The sequence below is a fragment of the Zalophus californianus genome, chromosome 7, assembly GCF_009762305.2.
Source record: "Zalophus californianus isolate mZalCal1 chromosome 7, mZalCal1.pri.v2, whole genome shotgun sequence".
NCBI lineage: Eukaryota > Metazoa > Chordata > Mammalia > Carnivora > Otariidae > Zalophus > Zalophus californianus.
Window position 1 is genome coordinate 108,825,512 of NC_045601.1, and position 27,509 is coordinate 108,853,020.

General features: G+C 47.6%; 1 protein-coding gene and 1 long non-coding RNA gene across 6 annotated transcripts in view; one reads left to right on the forward strand and one right to left on the reverse strand.

The window, feature by feature from the left end:
- Positions 1-1,730, reverse strand: part of MDFI (MyoD family inhibitor) — a 17,018-nt gene extending 15,288 nt beyond the window's left edge. For 2 of the 5 annotated variants that reach the window (XM_027600938.1, XM_027600935.1), the window contains exon 1: positions 926-1,489. The gene's annotated coding sequence lies outside the window, so the exon portion shown is untranslated. The other 3 variants (XM_027600937.1, XM_027600934.1, XM_027600936.2) reach the window with 2 other exon arrangements.
- On the forward strand, positions 989-26,400 carry LOC113926274. Its single transcript, XR_003521262.1, has 3 exons — positions 989-1,071; positions 4,852-4,993; positions 26,149-26,400. It is a non-coding gene; the product is annotated as an uncharacterized LOC113926274 (long non-coding RNA).
- Positions 26,401-27,509: the final 1,109 nt, after the last annotated feature.

A 27,509-nucleotide genomic window follows, 5' to 3' on the forward strand; every position in this document is an offset into this window, starting at 1 on the left:
GACGCACAGGGGGTAATCCGGCCGCAGGCGCGCGCCTTCCCCCTTTCGAGCGCGGCCACCGACCAACTCACTCGTGCAAGCTGCGCGCTACTCGCTCGGCCCGGGAGGATCACCGCGCGGGGGCTGCCATACGCGCCTGCGGAGGGCGCCCCGACCGAGGGGCCGCTCGGCTCCCCGCCGCTCGCCCCGCGCCCCCTCCCCTCTCACTCGCTCCTTTCTCCCATTTCGGCGCCACCTCGCGCCGTTCGCCCCCTTCCTTCTTCCTTCTCTCTCTCCGGCCCCCTCGCTCCTCCCCCGCTCGCCTCTCCCCTCCCCTCTTCCCAGGCCCACCCTCTCCCCGCCCCCTCCTCGCCTTCCCCCGTCGCCCCCTCCCCCCCACGTCCCTTCCCAGCGCCCGGCCCGGCGCAGCCTGGGCCGGACACGTCTGTCCGCGGGGCGCCGCAGCCGGAGCCCCCACAGGAAGCCGACTCCGCGCGTTTCCTCCGCGACCTCGGAGCTGGGCCCCAGTCTCCCCAAATCTCCGCTCGCCCCCAGGCCCAGCGCCCCGAGGGGCCGCCCGAGGAGCTGCGCCTTCGCCTTCTCCTGCCCTCAACTTTGCAAAAGTTTGCAGAAAATTAGGAGAATGAGGGAGAGAAACCACTCTGGCCACAACCGCCTCGAGCCAATTGTCTGAATAATTGTGGCCCCAAATCTCGTAGTCCCAAAGATGGGAGTGATCAGGGTCCTCGGGCACCCTTCGCCCACCCCGTCGGTCTCCGCCCCGGGCCGGGGGCTCACAGACCTCGTGCCCACCCCGCCAGAAGCTGTGCGTCCGGGAAATCCGGTTAGTGACCATCTAGCCTCCCGCGTCCTGTAGGAGCCCCGAGCATCCCTAATCCCCCCAGCCCCGCCAGCTGTGCGTGGGAATTTGTGTCAAAAGACCAACTTTGGAGGCAAGGCGAGGTTCTCGGAGTTCAGCCCTTCTTTTGGCTCGAGACCGGAATCCGAGGCTTTCCAAGATGCGGGTGCTCGGGGAAAGAGGAGAGAAGGGGCCCCTCCAGGCAGGGACAGCCCGACGGCAGATCTGGAATTGTGAGCTGGGTCCCTCCTCGGGGCCGTGGGGACAGGGAGGAGCCGCCGTCGGGCAGCTCGAGGGGGGCGAGGACCCTCAACGTGACCCTGGGGCCAGGCCCCCGAGAATGGGGGGAGGGCTTGGAGCCTGCGGCCCGGCGGCTGGGGCTGGGCGCGACCGTGGGATGATCCTCAGGTGGGGCCGCTGCTGGGGTGCCAGCGTCTCGGCCACACTTGACCCAGGCCGCCTCGGAGCCGAGTCTGGGGGCCCCACCACGCCGGCCAGGGAGCAATTAGGGCGGCGGCGGCGGCGGCGGCGGCGGCGGCGGCGCCGGGCCAGTTCCCCAAGTCCCGCCTTCCAGCCCGGGCCTGAAGCAGGGGCCTGGGACGCGGGGGGCCGAGTGAGGGACTCGGTGTCTCTCCTTGGCCTCCTCCAGCCCCCGCAGTCGCTACTTACGCCGCTCCAAGGCCCCTGCGGCGCCGTCGTGGCCAGGACGGGCCGCCGCGCTTTTGCCACCCGCGGCCGCGTCCCTGCGATGAGCCCAGGTGGCTGCGGCCGGAAGGGGGGCTCCGGGGGCCGGGAGGCAGGGTCCCGCTGCCGGGGCCGGGCTGCCTGCTGCGCTACCCCCCCCACCCCCCGGCCTGGCGCCCCTGGAGCCAGCCTCGATCCGGCTGCTGTCTGGGAGCTCCGGAGAGCAGAGTGGACTCCCCCTTCCTGGCAAGGGCTGAGTCACCAGGACGCACCCGCGCCTGGGCTCGGCGACTGCTGCATTCTTACCAGCTTACCTGGGCCTGCGGCATGGGCCTCGCCCTCCTCCAAGGTGGGGGGGGGGGGGGCGTTGTCTCCAGGGCAGGCCCCGCCTTCTCTCCCTGTCCTCTCTGGCATGTAGGGCCCCCTCCCCAACCACAGACCCTAGCGATGCACCCCTTCTCAATCTCTATCCCGGCCCCTAAACTCTGGATCAGCCCAGTCCCGCATCCTTACTGTAAATTGCCTGCTTGAACTCCAAGTCTGAGGAATCTGGCCCAGTCCTAATGAATATGTTTGGTTTGTTGGAAATGTATAATACCCTTTAAATGGAAACCCACACGCCGTTTTACAGGTGCGCTCATTTGGTGAAAATTCAGTAAGGTGAACATTTAAGGTACATGCAGTTTTTTTCTATGCCTATTATGCTTGAATAAAAAACTTAAAAAATCAGTGTTCCAGGGCAGAGCACAGTATGATGTGAGGGCCAGGTGGTGGGCCTCCGCATGGCATGGGACTACAGTTCACATCCCAGCTCCACCATCCTCGTGTTTCCCTGAAGAAGTCTCTTCACTTCTCTGAGTCTCAGGAGGGATGAACATTCGGGCCCTCGGTAGGGAAATCAATCCTTTTACTGTTACCCAGGGCCAGGACTAGGGTAAGGTAAATGGGGCCCTTGGCTAGGGTGCAAAATTTAGAAGGGTGCTGAGGTAAATAACGTTTTAATCCAATATTTTAGTATTTAAAAAAATCAGCAAATCACAGCCCTGCCAGCCAGTTTTCTATTTTTATAAATAAAGTTTTACTGAAACCAGGGCTGGGCTTAGAGTGAAGCCAATGAGACAGGATTATGCAAGTGCAGGGTTAGATCCTGTGTTGATTAAAGTATTGGCAATTTGTGCATTGTGGATTTTTTGCATTAATTTTGATTCTTAGACATATTGCGGGAAAATATTGTTTATCTTCATTACTGAGTTTTCTGATGCCGCTTTAAGTTGTGCACCTGAGCCAAGCGCCTTGATCACTCTAGGCCTGGTACAAAACTTCCTGAAGCACCTGGCTAGGACCCCAGGGCAAATGAGCAGAGGTTGAACTTGCCCCTTCCACCCACTGACACACAACACCAGGTGGGCTCTGCTTCCCAGCCCAGGCCTAGCTTTCCTGGGGCCCACTGATCAGTTTGGGAGTAAATTGCCAAGTCCTTACAATGGCCTCCAGCCTCCCTTAGATGGGTTCTTCCTACCTTCGCCCGCATCTCTCTCCCAGCCTCGTTGCTTCCTGGGTTTATTTTTCTACTTGCCTCATGCCTGCCTCAGGGCCTTTGCTCTTGTTCTTCCTTCTGCTCAGAATGTGCTTCGCCTAGACCTTCCTATGGTCCCCTTCCTCATCTCTGCTTTTCTTCTGCTTGCATCACCTCAGAGAGGTCATCCTGGAACCCTCACTGTCCCCTCACACCACTTTATTCTTCTTCAGAGGCCTTTCCACCCTGTTTTCTACTACATTTGCTTGTTTATTGGCAGAAGGAAGCTCCAGAAGAGAGGGGACTCTGTCTTGTCTGCTGGTGTATTCCCTAGAATTGTGTCTGCCCCAGACAGCTCAGTAGATAGTTCTAGTTTCACAAGAGGCCTGAGGGGGAAGGAGCTAATGCAAGTCACACAGTGAGTGAGTGAGTGACAAAATCATGCTAAATCCCAGGTTTCCAGACTCCCAAACCAGTGCTCTTTCCAGCCTCCTGGAAGCCAATCTGAAGAGTCTACAAAGCCTCCCCAGAGCCCTCCAGAGTGACAGTGACCCTGCACAGCGCTCTCTTACAGTCCTGTGCTCACAATGCACTCCCAAGCCTGGCCCGGCTCCAGCCCCTGGTGTCCACCCCTTCCCAGTGTCCAGCAGGCGTGCACGATTCTTCCTGGCTTCCTGTCTCTGGCACAGGGCCAGTCAGGAGCGGCTGGACTGGGTTCCACAGCTGGACCACAGTTGTGGTCTTTGCCATGCCTGGGAGAGTGGGGGACAGGACATTATGGCACAACCTCCCAGGAGAGGGCTGTGTAGAAGGGGGTGTGTTTGTGTGTAGTGGCGGAGGCTGCTGGATCGGAACTGAGAACCTCCAGCTCCCCTCCTTGACTCCCTCCCTTAGGGGCACCGTGTGGGGAATGGGGCTCTACTCCCCCTCTTCCTGAAAGAAATGGCGTGGGAAGGAATAAGGGGAGCTCAGCCCCCAGGACTGATTCTATCCCTCTCTTCTAATTCTTGGTGGTATGTCACATTCAGTAAACATGAGTTGGGTATGTTCTCTAGGCCAGCCCCTTGCTAGACATTTCTAGATTTGTTGCTTCCTTGAAAATCCACACGGTCTGGATAGTTATTATACGCATTTTACAGATGAAGAAACTGAGGCCCAGGTACAGTGACTTGCTTGTGGCCACACAACTAGCAGTAGATGTAGCTGGGACTTGTGCCATATTTTCTGAGGCCACGTGCAGCGCTCATTCCAATTCCTGACACAGCCTTTAGCACGTGGAGGGAACTGTGATATTCTTCCTAAGATGTCACCACCTCCATGCTGCTTGCTGAACATGTAGACATGGTGCTCTGCAACCCACCCCTGTCTCATTGGTAACTGGGGATACCAGGCACGTGGCAGAGTAGAAATGAGTTGGTTAGGTGTCATGGAGCCCCACCCAATCTGCAGCCTGGTTCAGTCACTTCTACTTAGCTATGTGATCTTGGGCAAATCACTTGAACTTTCTGCATTGCCCGTTCTGGAAGGAGAGTTCCTACCTCACAACTGGGGGAGAGATTAAGTGAGCGCCTGGTACAATGTGGCTATCTCTCGGTAAATGTTAACTGTCTTGCCCATACTTCCCTCCTCAGTGCTGGCCCAGCAGCAGGGGAGGGGAGCTTCCAACGGCACCATGTTTATGGTTCTGAGTATTACGCAGAGCTTCCCATGCGACAGGCACAACAAACAGCGCTTTGCATTAATTCACCAAATCAATATTCTCAATAGTAAATGTCGATTAATATTAAATACCGACATTTCTCCCGTTTCACAGATGAGGAAACCAAAACACAGAGAGGTTATGCACCTTGCTCCAGCCCCACCACTCACCTGGTATCTCCTGGGAGAAAGAAGGTGGCTCAGGTCGTCCCTGGTCCTCCACCCCTACACAGGACCTCTTCCCCTTCATCCCTGTGGTAAGTTAACTCTGGGCTGTTATGCACATATAAATGTCCTCTTGCAGTGGCCTCCAAACTCTTTTTTTTTTAGTAATTCAACTTTATAACAATTATAAATAAACCTGTTAAAAAATTTTCTGGACAGTGCCAGAATTTGGATTAAAAAAATACTTTTTTTTTTTAGAGTAGTTTCAAATTTACAGCAAAATTGAGCACAAAGTGCAAGGAGTTCCCATCTGCCATATACCCACATATCACCCAAAGTCCACAGCTCACATGAGGGTTCACTCTCGGTGGTGTGCATTCTGTGGGTTTGGACAAATGTATAATGACATATATCCACCACTGTGGTATCATACAGAGTCCTTTCACTGCCCTAAAAGCCCCCTGTGCTCCACCTATTCATCCCTCCTTCTCCCCTATCCCTGAGTAGCCACCGATCCTTTTCAAGTTTTGCCTTTTCAAGAATGTCATGTAGTTGGAAGCATATACTTTGTAGACTCTTCAGATTGGCTTCTTTCACTTAGTAATGTGTATGTAATGTTCTTCCATGTCTTTTCATGGTTTGCTAGCTTATTTCTCTTTAGTATTGAGTAACGTTCCATTGTCTGGATGTAGCACAGTTTATTTTCTCTGCTCACCTCCTGAAGGACATCTTGGTTGCTTCCATGTTTTGGCAATTACAAATAAAGTCGCTATAAACATTCATGTGCAGGTGGACATAAGTTTTCAACTCATTTGGGTAAATACCAAGGAGCGTGATTGCTGCATCATATGGTAAAGAGTATTTTAGTTATGTAAGAAACTGCCAAACTTCTTCCAAACTGGCTGTACCATTGCATGCCCACCATTAATGAATGAGAGTTCCTCTTGCTCCACATCCTCACCAGCATTTGGTGTTTTCAGTGTTTTGGATTTTCGCCATCCTAATAGGTATTGGATGTGGGCATGTACCAGATGTGTAGTGGTATCTCCTAGCTGCTTTCATTTGCACTTCCGTAATGACATAGAATGTGGAGTATCTTTTCATATGCTTGCTTGCCATCTGTAGATCTTTCTCAGTGAGGTGTTTGTTCAGATCTTTTGCCCATTTTTTGATTGGGTGTTTCATTTTCTTATTGTTGAATTTAAAGAGCTCTTTGTATTTTGGATAGCAGTCCTTTATCAGACATGCCTTTTGCAAATATTTTCTCCCAGTTTATGGCTTGCCTTCTCATTCTCTTAAAAGTATCTTTGGTAGAGCAGAAGTTTTTAATTGTAATGAAGTCCGGCTCAATGATTTCTTCCATTGACCCTGCCTTTGGTGTTGTATCTAAAAAGTGATCGCCAAATGCAAGGTCTTGTAGGTTTTCTCCTACGTTATCCTTAAGGAGTTTTATAGTTTTGTGTTTTCATTTAGGTTTATGGTTCATTTTTAGTTAGTTTTTGTGAATTGTGTAAAGTCTGTGTCTAGATTCATTTTTTTTTTTTTTTTTGGCGTGTGGATGTTCAGTTGTTCTAGCACCATTTGCTGCAAAGACTGTCTTTGTTCCTTTGTCAAAGATCAGTTGACTATATTTCTGTGGGTCTGTTTCTGGCTTCTCTGTTCTGTCCCATTGATCTATTTGTCTGTGCTTTCACTGGTACCACACTGTCTTAATCACTTGTGTGTGTGTGTGTGTGTGTGTGTGTGTGTGTGTGTGTGTTTTAAGATTTTATTTATCTGAGAGAGAGAGAGAGAAAGAACAGAAGCATGAGTGGGGGGGAGGGGCAGAGGGAGAAGCAGCCTCCCCATTGAGCAGAGAACCCAACACAGGGCTCCATCGATCCCAGGACCCTGGGATCATGACCTGAGCTGAAGGCAGACGCTGAGCCGACTGAGCCACCTGGGCATCCCTTGATCGCTGTAGTTTTATGACAAGTCTTGATGTTGGGTAGTGTTGGTCTTCCAACTTTATTGTTTTTCAATGTGTTGGCTATTCTAGGTTTTTTGCCTCTCCATAAACAAACTATTTTTATTAGCTTTATTGAGCTATAATTTATATACCATACAATTTACCCCTTTAAAATGTACAATTCAATGATTTTTGGTATCCTACATCATTAATTGCTTTAAATTGAGGTAAAAAATATATAACATCAAAAATTTTCCACTTTATTTTTAATTGTGCAGTTCACTGGCATTCATGACATGCAAAATGTGCAAACATCACCACTATCTATTTCCAAAGTTTTTCATCGCTCCAAGCAGAAATGCTGTAACTCCGAGGCTGTAACTCTCTGTGTTAGTTTCCCAGGGTGGCCATGACCAAGTACCAAAGACTAGGTGGCTTAAAACAACAGCGATTTATTGTCTCTGCAGTTTTGGAGGCGAGGAGTCTGAAATCAAGCTGTCAGCAGAACCACTGTCTCTGACAGCTTGAGGCGGGACTCCTCCCTTGCCTCTTCTAGCTTCTGGTGTTTGTTGGCAATCCCTGGAGTCCCTTGGCTTGGAGACACATCACTCCAGTCACGTGGCTGCCTTTTTCCTGTCTTCACATCATCTTCCCTCTGTGTCTGTGTGTCTCTGTGTCCAAATGTCCCAGGACACCCGTCATACTGGGTTAGGTCCCACCCTAATGACCTCCACCTCTTTCAGTCTGCACAGACCCTATTTCTCAATAATGTCACATTCTGGGGTGCCCGGGAGTAGGACCTCAGCACATCATTTTGGGGAGACACAATTCAACACATAATACTCCCCGTTCCTTCTTCCCCCCAGCCCCTAAAAGCCTCATATATCCTCTCTGTCTTTTATGAATTTGCTTATTCTAGATATTTCATGTAAGTGGAATACAAGATTGGTCTTTCTGTGTTTGGTTTGTTTTACTTAGCATAATGTCAAGGTTCATCCATGTGGTAGCATTCCTTCATTCCTTTTTATGGCTAATATTCCACTGTATGGATAGACCATATTGTTTACCCATCCATGTATTTGGTGGGCACTCAGGTTGTTTCTGTCTTCTGGCTCGTATGAATAACTCTGTAGTGAATGCTGGTATACAAGCCCTTCTGCTTCCTCCAAACTATGTTGACAGGGCAACTTTTTCAATGTAAACAAACTGAACGCCAATATGTGTCTATGGACTTATAAATTATAGGTCTGTGCTGTTGTGTTAATATAAAATGTACATGATAAACATCATCTAAGTGGAAAAATAAAAAGGGGGGGTAGAGCTTGGCTGGCTCAGTCAGTGGAGTGTGCAACTCTTCATCTCAGAGTCGTGAGTTCGAGCCCCACGTTGGGCATAGAGATTACTGAAAAAGAAAATCTTAAAAAATAGATAAGTAAAAATTAAAAAAAAAGAAAAGTAAAAACGTGAGACAAGGAGAAAAGATGAATGAATCTGGTATAAATAGAAGTTAATGGAAACAGGTGTTCCTCCCTGAATCCCACTTTAGGGGCAATGAGGCACTGTTCTTCTGAAGGAAACTATATCATCGACAGACCGGTCTTAACCTACTGGTGATAGCTTTTCTTGGAGTCCACATTTCTTTGACAATCTGATGAACACCATGGGCACTCTCCCCAAAAAACCCCCCCTCAAATAAACATAGATTTCCCAATACATGTTTGGGAGAGTCATGGGCTCCCAGAAAACCTCATTTAAGATTATTTGCCTTAATGTGAAGGACCACTCGAGTGGCGGTTCAGGCATCTGCATGGGGCAGTATTTGGAGGTAGGGAGCAAGGATTCTATCCTCCTCTGTGGCCCTGTTCTGAGTCTAGAGGTCTTTGAGGGCAGTCTGACATTATGGAAGAGAACAAAGCAAAACAGATGGAAAATATAGAGAGTGGGATTGAGTCAGATAATCAGAAAGCGCTTCTAAATATAGCCATGAGAATAAAACAGGACGGCAGGGGGTGAAGAGGTGGTGAAAGTGAAGGGGGTGTTGAGTGTGTGTGGGGGGGTGTATCCTGGTCCCTGAAGATGCCCATGGTCTCCCATTGGGTGGCAGGCAGTCTGGTCTAAAGCAGTCAAGCTGATGGGTGGGAATATGTCAGGGTCCCACTAAGGGGAAAGTCACTGAGAATTCAGTAATAAGAAACAGAGCCTTTTCACATTTATCATCTCACTTATTGCCATCTGTATCAACTAGTGTCCAATCAGGAAAACAGAGCGTTCTAGGTGCTTCAGGTAGAAGGGGGCTGCATCCAGGGAACTGGTCACAGGTGTCTTGGAAGGGAGGAGGCGGTGCTCAGAGGCTGGGAAGCTGCTAACCTCTGTGGGCTGGAGCCCACAGCCTGCATTTGGCGGCGAGCATCTGGAAGCGCTACCCCCTCCGTCCCTGCTACTGCTGGGCCAGCTGCCACTGAGCCCTCCCAGGGAGCCCGCATGCGCCCACCGAGGCTGCCGAAGCGCCTCCCCCAGTGCCACCACTTCTGGAGTCACCTGCAGCAGCGGGTAAGGCTGCTTCTCTCTTCCCGTCTCTCACCCGTTCTTCCCATTGGCAGACCCTAACTGGAGTTTGGGCAATGTTGTTTTGAGGCTTCCAGCACCTGCAGAACCCAGAAGGCGGGGCAGGGACCCGGGGGGGGGGGTGGCGGGGGGGATGAGACTGAGAGCCAACCAGCCCCAGGAGCTACTGCAGGCCCCCACTGGGAATCGATTGCCTGTCTGCCAGTGTATTTGCTGTCTCCCCTCGCCAGAGTCTGACCTCTGTGAGGACAGGGTGCTGTTTGCTCACCACACTTTCCCTAGCCCCTGGAACCAGTACCTGAGTCAGGGCTCCATAAAAATGTTCTCCCTGATGACTTTGCCCTCTCACAAATAGAGAGCATGAATGTTCTCCACTTTGAACATGCCAAGAAGCCAAGGTCCAGAAAGCCATGACTTGCCCAAAGGGACGCAGCTGCCATGACATGCCCGCCTGGAAGCCTCTGGGAGCCTGTGGCAAGCGCAGGGCTGACTCGGCAGCCGAAGCTTCCCCGCTCCCTGTCACGCCTCCCGGGCTGGCTGCCCCAAGCAAGCCAGGAGCCACAGCGTGGATGCCTCCTTCTAGTCTCCATGTGCTCCCAGAGCTGAGGCCAAGACGGGCTGACTCAGCTGTGACCTCCTCAGAGCTGGTTACTTCCTTCTGCCCCAGGAAATGGGGCATCCTGGTGGTTCTGCCAGAAGGGCCATGAGGGAGGTCAGGTAATCTAGGCAGGGGCTGGAGGAGCTGGTGGGGGGAGGGGGCCCGGGCCGACCCCTTCCCTTCTGTTTCCCCAGGGTGGAGCTCCCCACCACGGAGGCACGGGTATACTTCTGGTGACCAGATTTGCCAAATCAAACATTGGCACGGGGGGTAGATACATATGACCGGCAGAATAAAATGGAGGCATTCGCCGTGGGGTCTGTCCCAGGACTTCTTGGCCTTGGTGCTATTGACATTTGGGGGCCAGATAATTCTTTGTTTGGGGAGGCTGTCCTGAGCTTTGCAGGATGTTTGGCAGCACTCCTGGTGTCTACCCACTTGAAGGCAGTAGCATTCCCCCAGGGGTGACTGCCCAAAATATCTCCAGACATTGCCAGGTGTTCTCTGGGGGAGTGAAAGCCTGTGCTTGAAAAACACTGGTCTGTCCCCAAAATGCAGGACATGTGTCTACACTGTGCCCAGAGGCCAGGAGCTGGTACTGGCTGGCAGAAAATATAGTCCTTGTCCCTCAAAGGAAAGAGGCACAATCCTGTTCCTGGTCTCAGGGAAGAGACAAATCCTGACCTCGGAGAACTTCCGGGCTAATGACGGAGATTGGACAGCCCCTAGAGAAGCAGGAAAACATAGTGGTTAAGAGCATGAACTTCCAGGGCACCTGGGTGGCTCAGTCGGTTAAGTGTCTGACTTTGGCTCAGGTTGTGATGTCGGGGTCCCCACATCAGGCTCCTTGCTCAGCGGGGAGTCTGCTTGTCCCTCTGCCCCTCCCCGCTGCTCTGTCTTTGTCTCTCTCTCAAATAAATAAATAAATAAAAATCTTAAAAAAAGAGAGAGAGAGAGAGAGAGAGAGCATAAACTTCAGAGGCAGAATCCTGGATTCAAATGCTGGCTCCACCATTTATAGGACAAGTTACTTCCTGGGCCTTGGTTTCTTCTCTCTAAGATGGGGATAACAATCCTACCTATCTTGTAGGGTTTTCTTAAAGTACTTATTTATTTTTTAATAATGGACTGTTTTTTAGAAAAGTTTGAGATTTATAGAAAATTTTAGAAGCTAGTACCGAGTTCCCATGTATGTCATGGCCAGTTTTTTCCACTGTTAACGTTTGTTACAATTAACCAACCGATATTGATACATTATTATTCAGTAAAGCCTGTAGTTTATTCAGATTCCTTAGATTTTACCTAATGTGCTTTCTGTGTGCCAGGATTCCATCCAGGAGACTACATTACCGTCAGTTGTCACGTCTCCTACGCCTCCTGGCTGCGACAGTTTCTTTGCCTTTTCTTGCTTTTGATGATTGTGACAGTTTTGAGGAGTACTCGTCAGACGTGTTGTAGGATGCCCCTTTATGGAATTTGTCTGATTTTTTTTCTCATGATCCAACTGGGATTAAGGATTGGAGGGAAGGAGGAAGATCACAGGGGGGCAGTGCCCTTCACATCATATCACGTCAATATTGCATACGATCGATGTGATTCATGACTATCGATGTTGGCCTGGGTCACCGGGATGAGGTCCTGCTTGTCACATTTCTCTATGGAGAAGTTACCCCCCTTCCTGACTGTGCTTTTTGGAAGGAAGTCACTGTGCACAGCCCACGCACAAGGACCTGGGGGTGGGGGGGTTCATAAGGAATTTGTGAAGATTGAATCAGTTAAGAAGTGAATAGTCCTAGACCAGTGCCTGGCATGTGCTGACCCCTACCTCATGACTTGCTATTCTGGTGGCGATGGGGAGGTACTCTGAAGAGGACATTGGACAGTCCCCACGTGGAAAACAACTTGTAACGTGGCAGTAGGCAGAATAATGATGCCTCCCCCATCCCAAGATGTCCCAGAAATGTATGAACAGATTCCCTTACATGGCAAAAGGGACTTTGCTGATGTGATAAAGGGTAATGCCTTGACTTGGGAAGATGACTCTGGATTATCCAGGTGGGCCAATCTAATCACATAAATCCTTCCAAGTTTCCTGGCTGTGATCAGAGAGAAGGTACATAATATGATGACAGAAGTCCAGGGAGATGGTAGCAGAAAGACTCGACCTATTGACCTACCGGCCTACCACTCCAGCTTTGAAGATGGAGGGCGGAGCCTCGGGCCCCAGAAAGGCATGCAGCCCTGCCATGAGTTTAATCCCATGAGGCCCGTGTTTGACCTCTGACCTCCAGAACAGGTGTAGGGCTGGCAGTGGAGATAGAGTCCTCAAGCAGAAATGACTACTTGCTAACTGTAGGTGAATCAGCTTGCTGGCCTCTTCCCCTGCAGACTCAGTGTTTGCAAGCAATAACCACGACCAAAAATACTCTGATGGGGATTCTACCATTTCTAGAGGGCCAGCTTTACCTCAGTTCAAGAGTCCCTAAAAAACAGTTCTTGTAGATTTATCAGAATATTGTCAGAGCTTCTGAAATATCCTACATTCATTCATTCATTCATTCATTCATTCACTAAGCATCCATTAAACACCAACTGTCAAGGCCCTGCCTACCAGAAGCTTTCTATGGGGGGAGAGTGGGGCATAGACAGACATAACCAGAACCTGGGGCTGAGTAGGACTGTGGCCTTCAGGCAGCACCTCATGGCTGTTTAGCTGGGGAGGAGGCACGAGGCAGTGGGAATCTGGGAAGGCTGCAAGGAGGTGGTGTGTTCAAGTTGGATCTTGAAGAACAGGGATGATGCTGGTGGCATTCCAGGTAGGACAAACAACACAAACGTAGGCATAGAGGGAGGGAAGTGGAGGCCTGTGCATTAGCTGTCTTATTCCTCATGGCATCCTAAATGAATAGGTACTATTATTATCCCCATTTTGCAGAAGAATAAACTGAGGCACAGAACAGTTGAAAGACCTACCCTAGAGGACATCCAGCTTACGAGTGGTAAGCTGGGATTTGCAGCCCTGTAGTCTAACTGCAGAGCCCCTGCTTAGTCTTTTCATCACATGCGCTGAGGAAAGACAAGCCTAGTGGGATGAATGTAGACCACGGGAGCAAATGAGCAAGCTGCGTTTATTCATTCCCTCTGCCATTCAGCAAATATGGACGGAGCACCCACTGGATGCCAGCGAGCTCTGTGCTAGGGAAACCAGGGTGACTGGGCAGCCTTTTCTCAAGGACCTCCCATCTGGAGGAAAAGGCGGGTGTGTGGACGCTGACCCACCTCACCGCACAACGAATGCTGGAGAGATGGGCCCAGAGGAGGTGGAGCATGGAGGCCAAAGGCTGGCTCCCAGGAAGCCTCTTTCAGGAGGACAGAAGTGAGAGCCACGTCAGTGAAGGAGATAGGGAAATGTGGTTAGGCAGCTGCAGGGGAGCCAGAGGGCAGAATCAAACCCACCGCTACCATTTGCAGGGCCTGGAAAACACGCGAATGGCCCCCTGTTCACAGCCTGCCACCTTTCTTTTTACCCTCTCGGCTGGTCCTGCGGAGTGAGGGATCTCATATTAGCATGCATGCCCATTCCAGCCATATGGCCAAGCTCCATTCACACTCTCCACCTGGCAGCAGTGCCCCAATCACCCCTCAGGCCCAGAGTGCACACGTTAGTCATGCTCCGCCCTTTAAGAGGGCACATGAGGGAAGAAGGCTTTGCAGGCTTTGCAAGTGGGCCTAGGGCTGTTTGGGCAAAGAATTCCCAAATATCAGGTACCTGGAGTGTGGCCTTGAAGACAAGTTCCGTGTTCTAGGAGGGCATGTTTCTTTGGCCCCATGAGCTGCTTGTTCTTTCAGGGAATCTGCTTGTCCAGGTCCAAAAGCCATTTTGGAGAGAATTGTAGAGGCCCGAGGAAGAGTATTTATCCAGTGTCAAGTTCTCCAGGGAGGTTGCATGGAGTGAGGATTAAGATGTGACTACTGCAGCTAGAAGGTCGCCTGGGCTTTGTGAGGGGGCGGTGTGCAAGCCACGCAAGGTGTGGAGAGATGTCGGGTGTGCATGAGGTGAAGAGCAGAAGTGGAGAGTACAGAGCCCTCTTTCAGGAAAGTTGGCAGGGAAAGGAAATAAAGCCAGAGGAAGGGAGCTCAAGGGGGAGGTAGAGAAGAGGGAATGTTTTTATTTGTTTGTGTTTAGAAGGCAGTAGACAGGAATGTTTTCATCTGAGGAAAAAGAATCTGTGGAAGGAGAGAGGGTGAAAAATTAGGGGAAAAAAAGTGAATGAAGAGAAAGTATAATCATAAAAGATCTTTTTACTTCATCAGCCAGGGGATATGAAAAATAGGAAAAATGAAGAAGAAGGACTCCTCTTTTTCTGAGGAAAGAGGAGAGGGGATTGAGGCAGCCTGGGTTGGGTGGTCCTGATTGTCCCTGAAAGAATCCACGTTTATGGAACACCCACTCACTGGGGTGCTAGGCAGTAAGCTTATAAAATCTTACCCATTTCTCACAACAAGCCTTAGGATCAATACCATTATTGTCCTCTCTGTTTGACAGTAATCTAAACAGAGGCACAGAGAGGATTAGTAACTGGCCCAAAGTAACACATCTAGTTAGTACTGCTTTTAGATGTAGGCAGAGGGGCCTCCGACCTGGGATCAGCACCTTAGAAGGCTCTGCATGTCACTGCCACACAAAAAATAAATTTATTGACAGAACAAGACTTCAGTTTCTGGCCGTAATGAAGTGAAAGAGACTGGATTGACTCTCCTGCCCTAAAACACTAGGACTCCAGACAAATATTTGAAACAGTGATTTTTAGACTTTGGACAAAGGCAACTCAGGACTCTGATCCCCTGAAAAGGGAAACAAATGAGGTGAGCCCTATAATTACCCAGCTCACTGCCTGAGGCAGTTTGCAGGCTTCAGTGCAGGGAGGAGGGAAACCAAAGACAGCTTGGATGTCCTGCTGATTGAGAAGACAGATTTAGAGTTCAAGAGGCCAAGGTGCTAGAATTTACAGGGCAGAGTCCCAGGGAGGGGGAGCTGAACATACATCCAGAGATCTGCAGAGGTGTCTTCTTGAATCTTTGGTTGAGTACTGATTTACACACACATGAAAGGAATGGATAGGGAAGAGTCACTGGAGGCAGAACTATGCCTGTAGCTCACACAGGGCAGGGATTAGTTTGTGTTCTCATAAGGTAGAGTAGAAAGACCTTGTAATACAGAGGGTATAGTCCTCAGAAGGGTATTGCCTTAGTAGAGGTCTAAATTAACCTCAGACTAACAGCTACTCTATATCTGTCCTAAAAATCTTAAAAGCAAGCCTCAAAAGTATACATCTTATTCCAAGTATGTTAACTATGTGCCAGAGCTAAGTCCAATACTACCTAAAGGAATTCAACAAATGCCAACACCAAGCAATGGAAGATTCATGATGTCTAGCATCTAATCAAACTACAGACCAATATCCCTCAACATAGACACAAAAATTCTAACCAAATTTTAGCAAATCAAATCTAACAATATATAAAAAAGATAATACATCATGACAAAGTGAGGCATATCTCAGGTTTGAATGAATTGGTTTAACCAACTGAGCCACCCAGGCACCCTTGAATGAATTGGTTTAACATTTGAAAACCAATCAATTTACTTTAGCATATTAAACAAACTAAAAAGAGGAAACTCTATGATCATGTCAATAGATGCAGAAAACCATTTAACAAAATTCAACATTTATTCCTGATAAAAACTTATAGAAAACTAGGAATAGAAAGAGATGTCCTCAATCTGATAAAGAGCAAACAAACAAACAATAAAAGGCATGCAAAGCAATAGAAAGTACTGGGCGCCTGGCTGGCTCAGTGGGTAGAGCATGCAACTCTTGATCTTGGGGTTGTGAGTTTGAGCCCCATGTTGGGTGTAGAGATTACTTAGTAATAGAATCATATATATATGTGAAGAAGTAGAAAGTATGACCTACAATCAGGAGAAAAATCACTCAGTAGAAACAGACCCAGAAATGAAGCAATGAAGGAGTTAGCAGAGAAGGACATGGAAAGAAATAATATAAATATGCCTCATATGCCTCATGTGTTCAAGAAGACAGAGAAACACATGAACATTATGAGGAGAAAAATAGTATAAAAATAGTATAAAAAAGATCCCAAAGTGATTTCCATAAATGAAAAATATATATCTTAAATTTTAAAAGACACTGGATGTGAAAGCAGATTTAGATACAGTAGAAGAAATGATCAGTGAATTTGAAGATACAGCAATATAAAACACCTAAAATAAAGCCCAGAGAGAAAGTAAGAACAGGAAAAAAATAAAGAGAACATCAATGACATTTGAGATAATGTCAAGAAATCAAACACATGAGTAATTGGAGACCCAGATCAGGGCAGGGAGATAACAAATATATCTGAAGAAAAAATGGACAAAATTTTTCCAAATTTAAGCAAAATTAGCTAGTCAGAGAAAGACAAATACCATATGATCTCACTCATCTGTGGAATTTAAGAAACAAAACAAATGAGCAAAGGAAAAAGAGAGAAACCAAGAAACAGACTCTTAACAAGAGAGAACAAACTGATGGTTACCAGAGGAGAGGTGGGTGGGAGGATGGGGGAAATAGGTGATGGGGATTAAAGAGCACATTTATTATGATGAAAAAATAAATAAAATAATTCCCACCCCCCCTCAATTTCCAAATTTGATGAAAGAGAAAAACAAATTCCCGAGGTGCAATGAACCCAGGAAGAAGAAACATAAAGAAAACCACATGAAGACACAACATAATCAAATTACTGAAAACCAGTGACAAAGGGCAAATTCTATTAACAGCTAGAGAAACAAGGGCACATCTCATACAGAGGAACAAAGGAAAAGAATGACTGCATACTTCTCATGGGAAACTATGCTAGCCATGGGACAATGGAGAGGCATCTTTAAAGTATTAAAATTAAAAAATAACTGTCAACCCAGAATTCTATACTTAGTGAAAATATCTTTCAAAAATGAAGGTAACCTACAGACAGAAAAAGTGGGATCTAGAATACCCAAAGCAAATTTGAAAAGAAGTAAAAACTAGGAAGAATTACACCAGCTGATTTCCAAAACTTATAAAATGATAGTGTGGTATTCATGTACAGACAAATCATCAACTGGTGTTCATCAATTATAACTTTTTTTTTTCCTTTTAATTATAATAGATAGTGTTGAGGGGCGCCTGGGTGGCTCAGTCGTTAAGCGTCTGCCTTCGGCTCAGGTCATGATCCCAGGGTCCTGGGATCGAGCCCCACATCGGGCTCCCTGCTCAGTGGGGAGCCTGCTTCTCCCTCTCCCACTCCCCTGCTTGTGTTCCCTCTCTCGCTGTGTCTCTCCCTGTAAAATAAATAAATAAAATCTTTAAAAAAACAATGTAAAAAAAATAGATAATGTTGAATATTTTTAAATAAAAATAGGAGAAGTTAAAGAATCTAAATAATTTAAATTTTTTTTTTTTTTTTAAGATTTTATTTATTTATTTGACAGAGAGAGAAACACAGCAAGAGAGGGAACACAAGCAGGGGCAGAGGGAGAGGGAGAAGCAGGCTTCCCGCAGAGCAGGGAGCCTGATGCAGGGCTCGATCCCAGGACACTGGGATCATGACCTGAGCTGAAGGCAAATGCTTAACGACTGAGTCACCCAGGCACCCTTTATTTTTGGATTTTCAACTAGGGCTTCTCATCTTGCAGGTTTAATTCTTACATCCATGCATGGCAAAGGTATGGACTTTGGTCATCTCATGAATGACTTTCTCTCCACCGCCTCTGCCTGCCACTAAATTATCTGGACAGACAGCAAACTTCCTCACCACTGACAGCTGGGTCCGTAACACATTTATATGGAAGTGATTTCTCTGTTAGTGCAGGGATATGGTGGAAGGATTTGTTAGGAGCTGGAGTCCATCATGGTTCAACGCTAAACATCCATGATAATCTCTGCTTTTATTTGTTACATCTTTCAAAGATTATCCACATCCACTGTCTCAGTTGACATGAGATGCCAGTAATTCCATGGTCTTTAAGCTTCAAGTCTTAAATCTCAGATTCCTGGTAAACATCAGAGCACCTTCCTGAAGCATGCTCAGAAGGCACAGGAGACTTAAAGAAGCCTCCTCAGTGCTTGCAACACACTCCATCATTTCAGACCCATGGGTAGCTGTTGCATGTGCCCGTTTCCTGTGGTCTTCTAGCTTTGGGCTGGACTGGCCGTGGTGTTTTTTTTTTGTTGTTGTTTTTTTTTTTGCTTTTTTTTTTTTTTTTTTAAATTTTTTATTGTTATGTTAATCACCATATATTACATCATTAGTTTTTGGTGCAGTGTTCCATGATTCATTGTTTGTTCATAACACCCAGTGCTCCATGCATAAATAATTTAAATTTAAGATTTGTTACATTTGCTTTAAAATGAATTTACAATAAAATATATTAAAACGTTGTATACTTTGAGCACAATTACATTTTAATTTTAATCTGTCATACCATTACTGTCAATTAAAACAATTACATGGGAATCAATTATAAAAACATAATTGGTGATCTTAATGAAATTAGAGGAATAAATATAAATGTTATAGAATAAATACATAATAATTCATGAATTATGAATATTTTTACTGATTACCTATCTAAATATTGCCAACTCATCAAAAGAACTTCCATGCATTTACAATATTAAATTCAATCATTTTTATATTTTATGTTTTTCTGTCTCTCATCATAGAAAAACCATACCTCTATGTGTGTGAACACATTATAAAGAAAATATATTTGTCTCCCTAGAAAGTTGAAAGTTATTTTATATAATGTTTTGTTAGCTTTATTTGTAAGGTTTAACCATCAAGATGTAGAATTTGGGGGCCTCCTTTGCTGTCTTGCCCTGGGCTGCAAATAAGAAGGGTTGGGCTGTGTCTGGCAGGACCTCCCCCAGGTGGTCTGGCCTCAGGACCAAGAGCTTCCCACTGCACCACACTGCCTGGTTATAGACAATGGGAGGATGGTGGGAAGAGTAAAGTGCAGAGATATTTCTGGAAGAGGACTTTGAAAATGCCAAGGAACCTCTTTAGGGAGTGCAATTTATGTTGAGGGGGAAAAGTTTGTTGGGTGAGAGAGGTAAAGAATACAGATTAAGTATGGGGGCTCCCAGGAGTACTGGCTTTTCCTCTGGGGACAACAGACTCACTGTTCAGACTCACTGAAAGGGTGGAGGGTTTCAGGAGAGAGTTTGCAGCCCACACTGGGAAGTCCCTGGGTTCTTACCTCTCTGGCTCTCTACTTCAGCCACCTCCCTATTATCCTCAGGAACGGAAAGCCAGTATCACTTGGCAAGTATACAAATAAATACAGGGGAATGGGCATTAAGGAGGGCATGGGATGTGATGAGCACTGGGTGTTATATACAACTGATGAATTACTGACCTCTACATCTGAAACGAAGGATGTATTACATGTTGACTAATTGAATTTAAATGGAAAAATAAGGGCGTCTGGGTGGCTCAGTTGGTTAAGCGACTGCCTTCGGCTCGGGTCATGATCCCGGAGTCCTGGGATCGAGTCCCGCATCGGGCTCCCTGCTCGGCAGGGAGTCTGCTCCTCCCTCTGACCCTCTTCCCTCTCGTGCTCTCTATCTCTCATTCTCTCTCTCTCAAATAAATAAATAAAATCTTTAAAAAAAAAATAAATGGAAAAATAAAAATAAGTACAGGGGAAACAAAGTAACATCTTACAGTCCAGCTAAATACTGTTGCCTGTCAGATACTGTGAGTGCCCAGCCAGAGATGGCCAGTGTCAGAGAGGTGTTACAGACAAACTAGCCCTAGGCAGAGATCTTTCTCTTTGAGGGTATCAAAAGATTGCAAAAGAATTGAAAATGCAAAGTTACTTTTTGCCATGCCCACGTCCACCAAATCATCTTCAGGACACCAGTGATCCAGTCCCCATTGTCTGGGAAACACTACTCGGGGCCGGCCTCCAAGAGGGTGCTAATCCCAATGGCCACCCCGAGCTCCCACCATTCCCCATCTACCATTGCTCTAATGTTATGTGCTGGGTACACTGTTTCCAAAGACACTCCCTAACACTTTCTTCCATTCCTGTGCCATGTTTCTCCTTCCACCGGAGAGCTATTCCCCACCGGCCCCCCCTTGGTTCTTGGGCTGACCTTGGGACTTGTTTTGACGAGCAGAATGCGCCGAAAGTGATGCTGGGCAAGTTCCAGCCTAGGTGTTAACTGACCACTTCTGCCTAAACTCTTGGAGCCCTGGGCCACCTCGCAGGGAACCCATTCTGCTGGAGCAAGAGGTCCAGTGAGGGCCCGCCTGTTCTGGCCACCCCAGCTGAAGTGCTAGCTGAATGCAGCCAAGTGAGTGACCCAGCTACCCTGCCCAGCTGAGCTCCAGGAGTTGTGAGACATCATAAATAGCTGTTACTGTTTTGTGTTTTTTTGGTTTTATTTTTTTAAAAGATTTTATTTATTTGACTGAGACAGAGCACAAGCAGGGGGAACAGCAGAGGGAGAGGGAGAGGGAGAAGCAGACTCCCAGCCGAGCAGGGAGCCCGATGTGGGGCTCGATCCCAGGAACCCGGGACCATGACCTGAGCAGAAAGCAGACAGACTGAGCCGCCCAGGCACCCCTATAGCTGTTGTTTTAAATCACTAAGTTTTGGAGTGGGTTTTACGCAGCAACAGACAACTGAAACATGGGCCAAGCCCTGCTAAATGCCTTGCTCATGTTATTTATTTAATCCTCACAACATCCCTGGGAGAATGTCACCTTTAGCAGTGGAGAAAAGCTAGGCTTAGAAGGGTGGCAACCTCCTGGCTCCCAGTCTCACAGCTAAAAAGTGGTGGAGTGTGGATTTGGCCCTAAGTCTGTCGGACTCCAAGATGGGCAGGACAAAGGGATGGCTAGGAGTCCAGGGGAGGGCCCATGTTCTTGTGACAGGAGGGAGGGAGAGATGGTGCTGCCCGCCTCACTCCCCCCGGATGGAAGGCAGTGGAGAGACTGGGCTCTGCATCGGGGGCAGGGGGTGGGGTAACTCCAAGAGCTCTTGGAAGAAGGGTCTTCGTGGCCAGGAGCTCTGTGACCCAGGCAGACCTTATGCTGTACCCTACCTGAGATACCACCAGACTTCACACAGTCCTAACTGGATATTGTCTCCCCAAAGGTCTCTGGGCTCGTCCCGCTCACCAACCTGGGCATCCACGTGGCCAGGGAAGGACAAGCTGCCCATTAATGACACAAATATTTCCTCAGGCATGGAGAGCAGGGTGGCCTTGTTAAGTCCACACTGGGATTCTGAGTAAGGCTAGGTGCAGAACTGGGTGGCCGGGAGCCCCCCGGGCATCTGTTTGCATGAATTTACTAATGCCCAGGTGGGCATTCCTTCAGAGGCCTAGGAAGGAAGGGACATTTCTGGTGCAGTCGCCTGGGATGCAGGGAGAGACGAGGGGGTGGCACGGCCCCAGAGGGGGCTGTGGAGCGTCGCTCTCCACCTCTGATCCAGGCTTCTTCTCTGGAGGCTGCAGAGAGCGAAGGCCACATTTCTCAAAACTCAAAGGCAGTCGTGATCCGGGTGCAAATTCATTCCTGCCTAATGTCCATGCACTTGGCGCTCTTTGGAAGGCAGCACTGAGCATCCTCTGTGGCTGCTTTTGCCCACAGACAGGGTGGTGGGAATGTGCCATTTCTTCTGCAACCCTGTTCTGGGTGCCTTTCTGTAGCGTCCTGACTATTGAGGAGCAGGTTTCGCCCACCTCTCCTTCTCCTGGGTGGCTTGTCTTCCCCCTTCACATTCCTGTTCCCCTTTCTCTAATGCCTCTCCCCAGGAGAGCTGTCAGCTCCCGGAACTGTCGCTTCTATGCCGATGAGCAGGCAGCCCCTGGTGTTGTGGGAGTGGCAATCAGAGAATCCGGAGGTTAACAGCATAGCTCTGGAGCTGCCACTCACTGGGGATCACATCATTCCTTCTCTGTGGGCTCCTGTTTTCCACCTTGTAAAATGACAGACTCGAAATGAAAGTTCCCTCCCAGCTTGAACCTCCTGTGATTCATTCCACAAACATGTAATTGAAGGTTTGCTGTCGGACAGGTACTGGGCCAGGTGCTGGGGCAACAAAGATGAGTGGGGCCTGGTCCCTGTCCTTGTAGAACTCGCTTCCCAGAAGGCAGGCAGATGGAGAAGCATGGAATTATAACACAGAGGGCTCCCAGCAGTAGTTGAAAGCATCAGCTAGTTCTAGTAGCCTTGTTAGGAAAAGCCGAGGTCTCCCGGCCTCCTGGCCTCCTGGCCTCCCCTTCCCACTCCCCAGGCACCACCTCTCTCAGTTCTTTTAAATGACTCCTTTGAGTTTTGGCATCATATCTATAGAAAAGAGACGTGTATTGCTGCTTCTGGATTTTTCAGTTTTGGGTACCAATTATGGTCTCACCCTATAAGGTGTAGATGAAACTCTCTTTCAGCCGTTCTCCCCATATAGCCGTCCCCCGGAACCCTGCCTGTCTCCCCATCCTCCCAGGATGATTTATGGTTATATCGTCCTCTTAGATTGGGGTTCAGTGTTTTCATTATTATGGCAAAATGTTATTTCTAGCTAAACCATGTACATTATTGGCCTTTTTCAACATTTTGTTCCCTCCACAGTTAATGGTCCTTTTTTATTTGCTTAGTTTTCTTTATACATATTAGTGATTCACCCCCCCAATCTTTCCCAGTGCCATAGATTTTCATCACAATATGTTCAAATTTTAGGTATCCTATGCATTTTATCTTCTCGAAGAAATCTCTCCCAGAGCCCTTTGACTCCCCCCGGCAGACCCAGCTGCCCTCTATCCTGGTATGGGCCTCTTAACGGCTGACTGCTGCCTTTCTATTCTTTTTTCTTGTTTTTGGTGGAACACATCCTCTCGCCTCCCACTGTGGCAAGCGATAAACCAGAGTTGCAGCTTTTGGATCATTTGCATGTCTTGACGCATTTTTATCCTATGCTTAATTAGTAGTCTGGCAGGGTTTGGAATTTTAGGTTGGAAATAATTTTCTCTTAGAACTTCAAAGGCAATGAATGCTCCATTATCTTCTACAACAGCGCTGTTGAACACCCAATGCTATTTTTTTTTAAGATTTTATTTATTTATTCATGAGAGACAGAGAGAGAGAGAGGCAGAGGGAGAAGCAGGCTCCCCACTGAGCAGGGAGCCCGATGCAGGACTCGATCCCAGGACCCCGGGATCATTACCTGAGCCGAAGGCAGACGCTTAACCATCTGAGCCACCCAGGCGCCCCACCCAATGCTATTTTTGAGTCTAGGTCCTCTAATGTGACTTGTTTTTCTTTCCAAAAGTTTTTAGGATCTTCTCTTTGTCTCTGGTGTTCTGACATTCCATGAGGATGTGCTCTGGGGAGGGTATATTTTTATGCACTCTTTGGCTGATTCAGTTTGAAACTAATCTCGTTCAATCCTGGGAAATGTTATCTTCACTTCCCTTTTCAGGGATTTTTCTCTCTGGTTTCTCTTTCTAGATTTCCTTTTAGTTAGATGCTGGTCTACCTGAACTGGTCCTCTAATTTCATTTCTTTTCTGTTTTCCTGTGTTGTTTTGTTTGCAGTAGTTTGGGGAGGATATCTTTAACTTCCAGCTTTCCAGTTTGTTTTCATTTCTATTATATTTTTAATTTCTAAGACCTCATTTTGTTCTCCAAATGTTTACTTTTATAGCATGTTTTCTTTTCAACTTCCTTTTTCTTTCTTCTTTCTTTCTTTCTCTCTCTCTCTCTCTCTTTCTTTCTTTCTTTTCTTTCCTTCCTTCCTTCTTTCTTTCTTTCTTCTTTCTCCCTTTCTTTCTTCTTTCTTTCTTTCTTTCTTTCTTTCTTTTTTTCTTTCTTTCAAGAAGTACTCTCTATGCCCTACATGGGGCTCAAACTCATGACCCATAGATCAAAAGTCGCACACTCTCTGGACAGAGCCAGCCAGGCACCCCTAGCATGTTTTCCTTCTTTCTTTCTTTCTTTTTTTTAAGATTTTATTTATTTATTTTACAGGGAGAGACAGTGAGAGCAGGAACACAAGCAGGGGGAGTGGGAGAGGGAGAAGCAGGCCTCTCGCTGAGTAGGGAGCCCGATGTGGGACTCGATCCCAGGACCCTGGGATCATGACCTGAGCCGAAGGCAGACGCTTAATGACTGAGCCACCCAGGTGCCCCCTAGCATGTTTTCTTATTTCATGGATGCAATATCATATTTCCCTTTGAATAAATGACTTTAAAATTTTTTCTTCTCTTTGCATAGCAGAGTTCTTCAAGTTGCTTTTGTCTATTTGTTTTGATCTCTCTCTCTCTTTTTTCATATTACTTTCCTCATATGTCTACTGATCCTTGGATTTCTTTTTTTTTTTTTTCCTCATTAAACTTTTGTTTTAATGGGTCTCAAAATTCTGTGACAGATTTTTGGTCAAGTTGTTTCCATTAAAAAGTACTGATTTTAAAAACTAATAACTTAAAACTGCCACACACACGCACACACACACACACACACAAAACCAAATGGTCCACAAAACATTCTCGTTTCCTTCTGAAGGTTTTACGATGCATTAACCAGTCTTTTACTATTAAACTTAAATAGCCAATTGACACAAACAGTTCTGAGACCGTTCTTCCACCACTGATTAAGACTGCGGTAGCAGGTATTGGGGATAATACTCATTTAGCCTTCTGAGCTTTCTGGGCAGACTAGGTGACCTTGCCAGCTCCAGCGGCCTTCTTGTCCACCGCTTTGATGATGCCCACAGCAACCGTCTGTCTCATGTCACAAACAGCAGAACGGCCCAGAGGAGGAGAGTCAGAGAAGCTCTCAACAGCCATAGGCTTGCCAGGAACCATATCAACAATGGCAGCATCACCAGATTTCAAGAACTTGGGACCATCTTCCAGCTTTTTTCCAGAACAACGACCTATCTTCTCCTTCAGCTCAGCAAACTTGCAAGCAATGTGAGCCGTGTGACAATCCAGCACAGGTGCATATCCAGCACTGATTTGGCCTGGATGGTTCAGGATAATCACCTGAGCCATGAAGCCAGCTGCTTCCATTGGTGGGTCATTTTTGCTGTTACCAGCCACACTGCCACGACGAACATCTTTGACAGATATGTTCTTGACATTGAAGCCCACATTGTCCCCAGGAAGAGCCTCACTCGAAGCTTCATGGTGCATTTCAACAGACTTTACTTCAGTTGTAACATTGACTGGAGCAAAGGTGACCACCATCCCAGGTTTAAGAACACCAGTCTCGACTCGGCCCACAGGGACAGTACCAATACCACCAATTTTGTAGACGTCCTGGAGAGGCAGACGCAAGGGCTTGTCAGTTGGACGAGTTGGTGGCAGGATGCAATCCAGAGCTTCAAGCAGTGTGGTTCCACTGGCATTCCCATCTTTACGGGTGACTTTCCATCCCTTGAACCAAGGCATGTTAGCACTTGGCTCCAGCATGTTGTCACCGTTCCAACCAGAAATTTTGCACAAATGCTACTGTGTTGGGTTGTAGCCAATTTTCTTAATGTAGGTGCGGACTTCCTTAACGATTTCCTCGTATCTCTTCTAGCCAGAAGGTGGCTCAGTGGAATCCATCTTGTCAACACCAACAGTTAGTTGTTTTACACCCAGTGTGTAAGCCAGAAGGGCATGCTCACGGGTCTGCCCATTCTTGGAGATACCGGCTTCAAATTCACCAACACCAGCAGCAACAATCAGGACAGCACAGTCAGCCTGAGATGTGCCTGTAATCATGTTTTTGATAAAGTCCCTGTGTCCTGGGGCATCAATGATGGTCATGTAATACTTGCTGGTCTTGAATTTCCACAGGGAGCTATCAATGGTGATACCACGTTCACGTTCAGCTTTCAGATTATCCAAGACCGAGGCATACTTGAAGGAGCCCTTTCCCATCTCAGCAGCCTCCTTCTCAAATTTTTCGATAGTTCTTTTGTCGCTCCCACCACATTTGTAGATCAGATGACCAGTAGTGATAGACTTGCCCGAATCTACGTGTCCAATGATGACGATGTTGATGTGAGTCTTTTCCTTTCCCATTTTGGTTCAGGTTGAGCGGTGGTTTTCACGACACCTGTGTTCTGGCAGCAAACCCGTTGCGAAAAAGCTGGATTTCTTTTGAAGAATGGGACTCTCAAAGCTCTGTGCAGGGCCTTTGCTGCCCTGGTCTTTAGAAACCCTGACGTCAGAGTCTTACACTTAATCCCCCTGTGGTGCCCCTGCCTTAACTACATCAGTGTCCCCCAGCCCAAAGGCCCTCTGTCTTACCCTTTCCAGAATATGCATCTCCCATGGTCTCCGACGGGACTGGGGGGACTGGGTGGGGAAGGGATCTGCCTGCTCAGGGTGGGGGAGGGGGTCTGGCGGACTAACTACTCCTTAAACTGACTTCCTATGGTTTTACTTTGTTGTTGCTCGCTTGTTTTGTCGTTGTTGTTTTGGTTTTTAATGACAGATTTTAGTTTTTAGAGAAGTTTTAAGCTCACAGCAAAATTAAGGGGTAAGTACAGTACATATAGCCCCTGCTCCCCCCAGACACACAACTTCCCCACCATCAACATCCCCCATGGGAGTGGTACATTTGTTACAATCAGGGAATCTATGTGGTCATATCATAGTCACCCCAAATCCATAGTTACATTAGGGCTCTCTCTGGGTGTTGTATATTCTATGCGTTTGAACAAATGTGTAAAGATATATATCCACCACTATCGTCTCATACAGGCTAGTGTTACAGGATTTTTTTCTCCTTCAGTGCCCGCGGTTCTTGGTCACACAGCTTTGAAGAATGAAGAGGTAGACCGGACAGAGGGTTGGGCAGCGAAGCAAGGTGTACGGGGCGATAGCAAAGTGATAGCACAAAGCCCCCGAGGAGGGAGGGGACACCAGGGGGCTGTCACGGAGTTTCTATGTCTAGGGGATTTTATGGGCTTGTTGGCTGGCTGTTTTCATCTGATGAACCCTCCTTGCGTCTGTCACCCAATCAGGTTTTTGTCACCGATCTATCACATGGGAAAGGGTGTAAAATCCTTTTAAGGGTGGCTCCCTCTTAGGGTGGGGGTGTCCCTGCCTGCCTTCCAAGTATCCTTCATCAGTAGTTTCGCTGCCTTAAGAATCCTCTGAGCTCTGCCTGTTCATCTCATCTTCCTCCCTACCCCCTGGGAGCTACTTACTTGTTTACTTTTTTAAAAATCCACTCCTACCCCAACTTCTAGAGGTAACCGTGCCAGCCACGGATCCCTGAGCCCGAGTGGGGAGGCCCGAAATGTGGGCTGGGCGCCTCTCAGCTGTCCTTGTCGTTGCTGGCTCAGGACTCAGTTTCTTCTGCCATCCTTTCTCCAACCTCCAAAACTTGCTGTTCTCTTCTGCCTTGTTCTATTTGTTTCTAAAAGTTCACACCTTTTTAAGAAA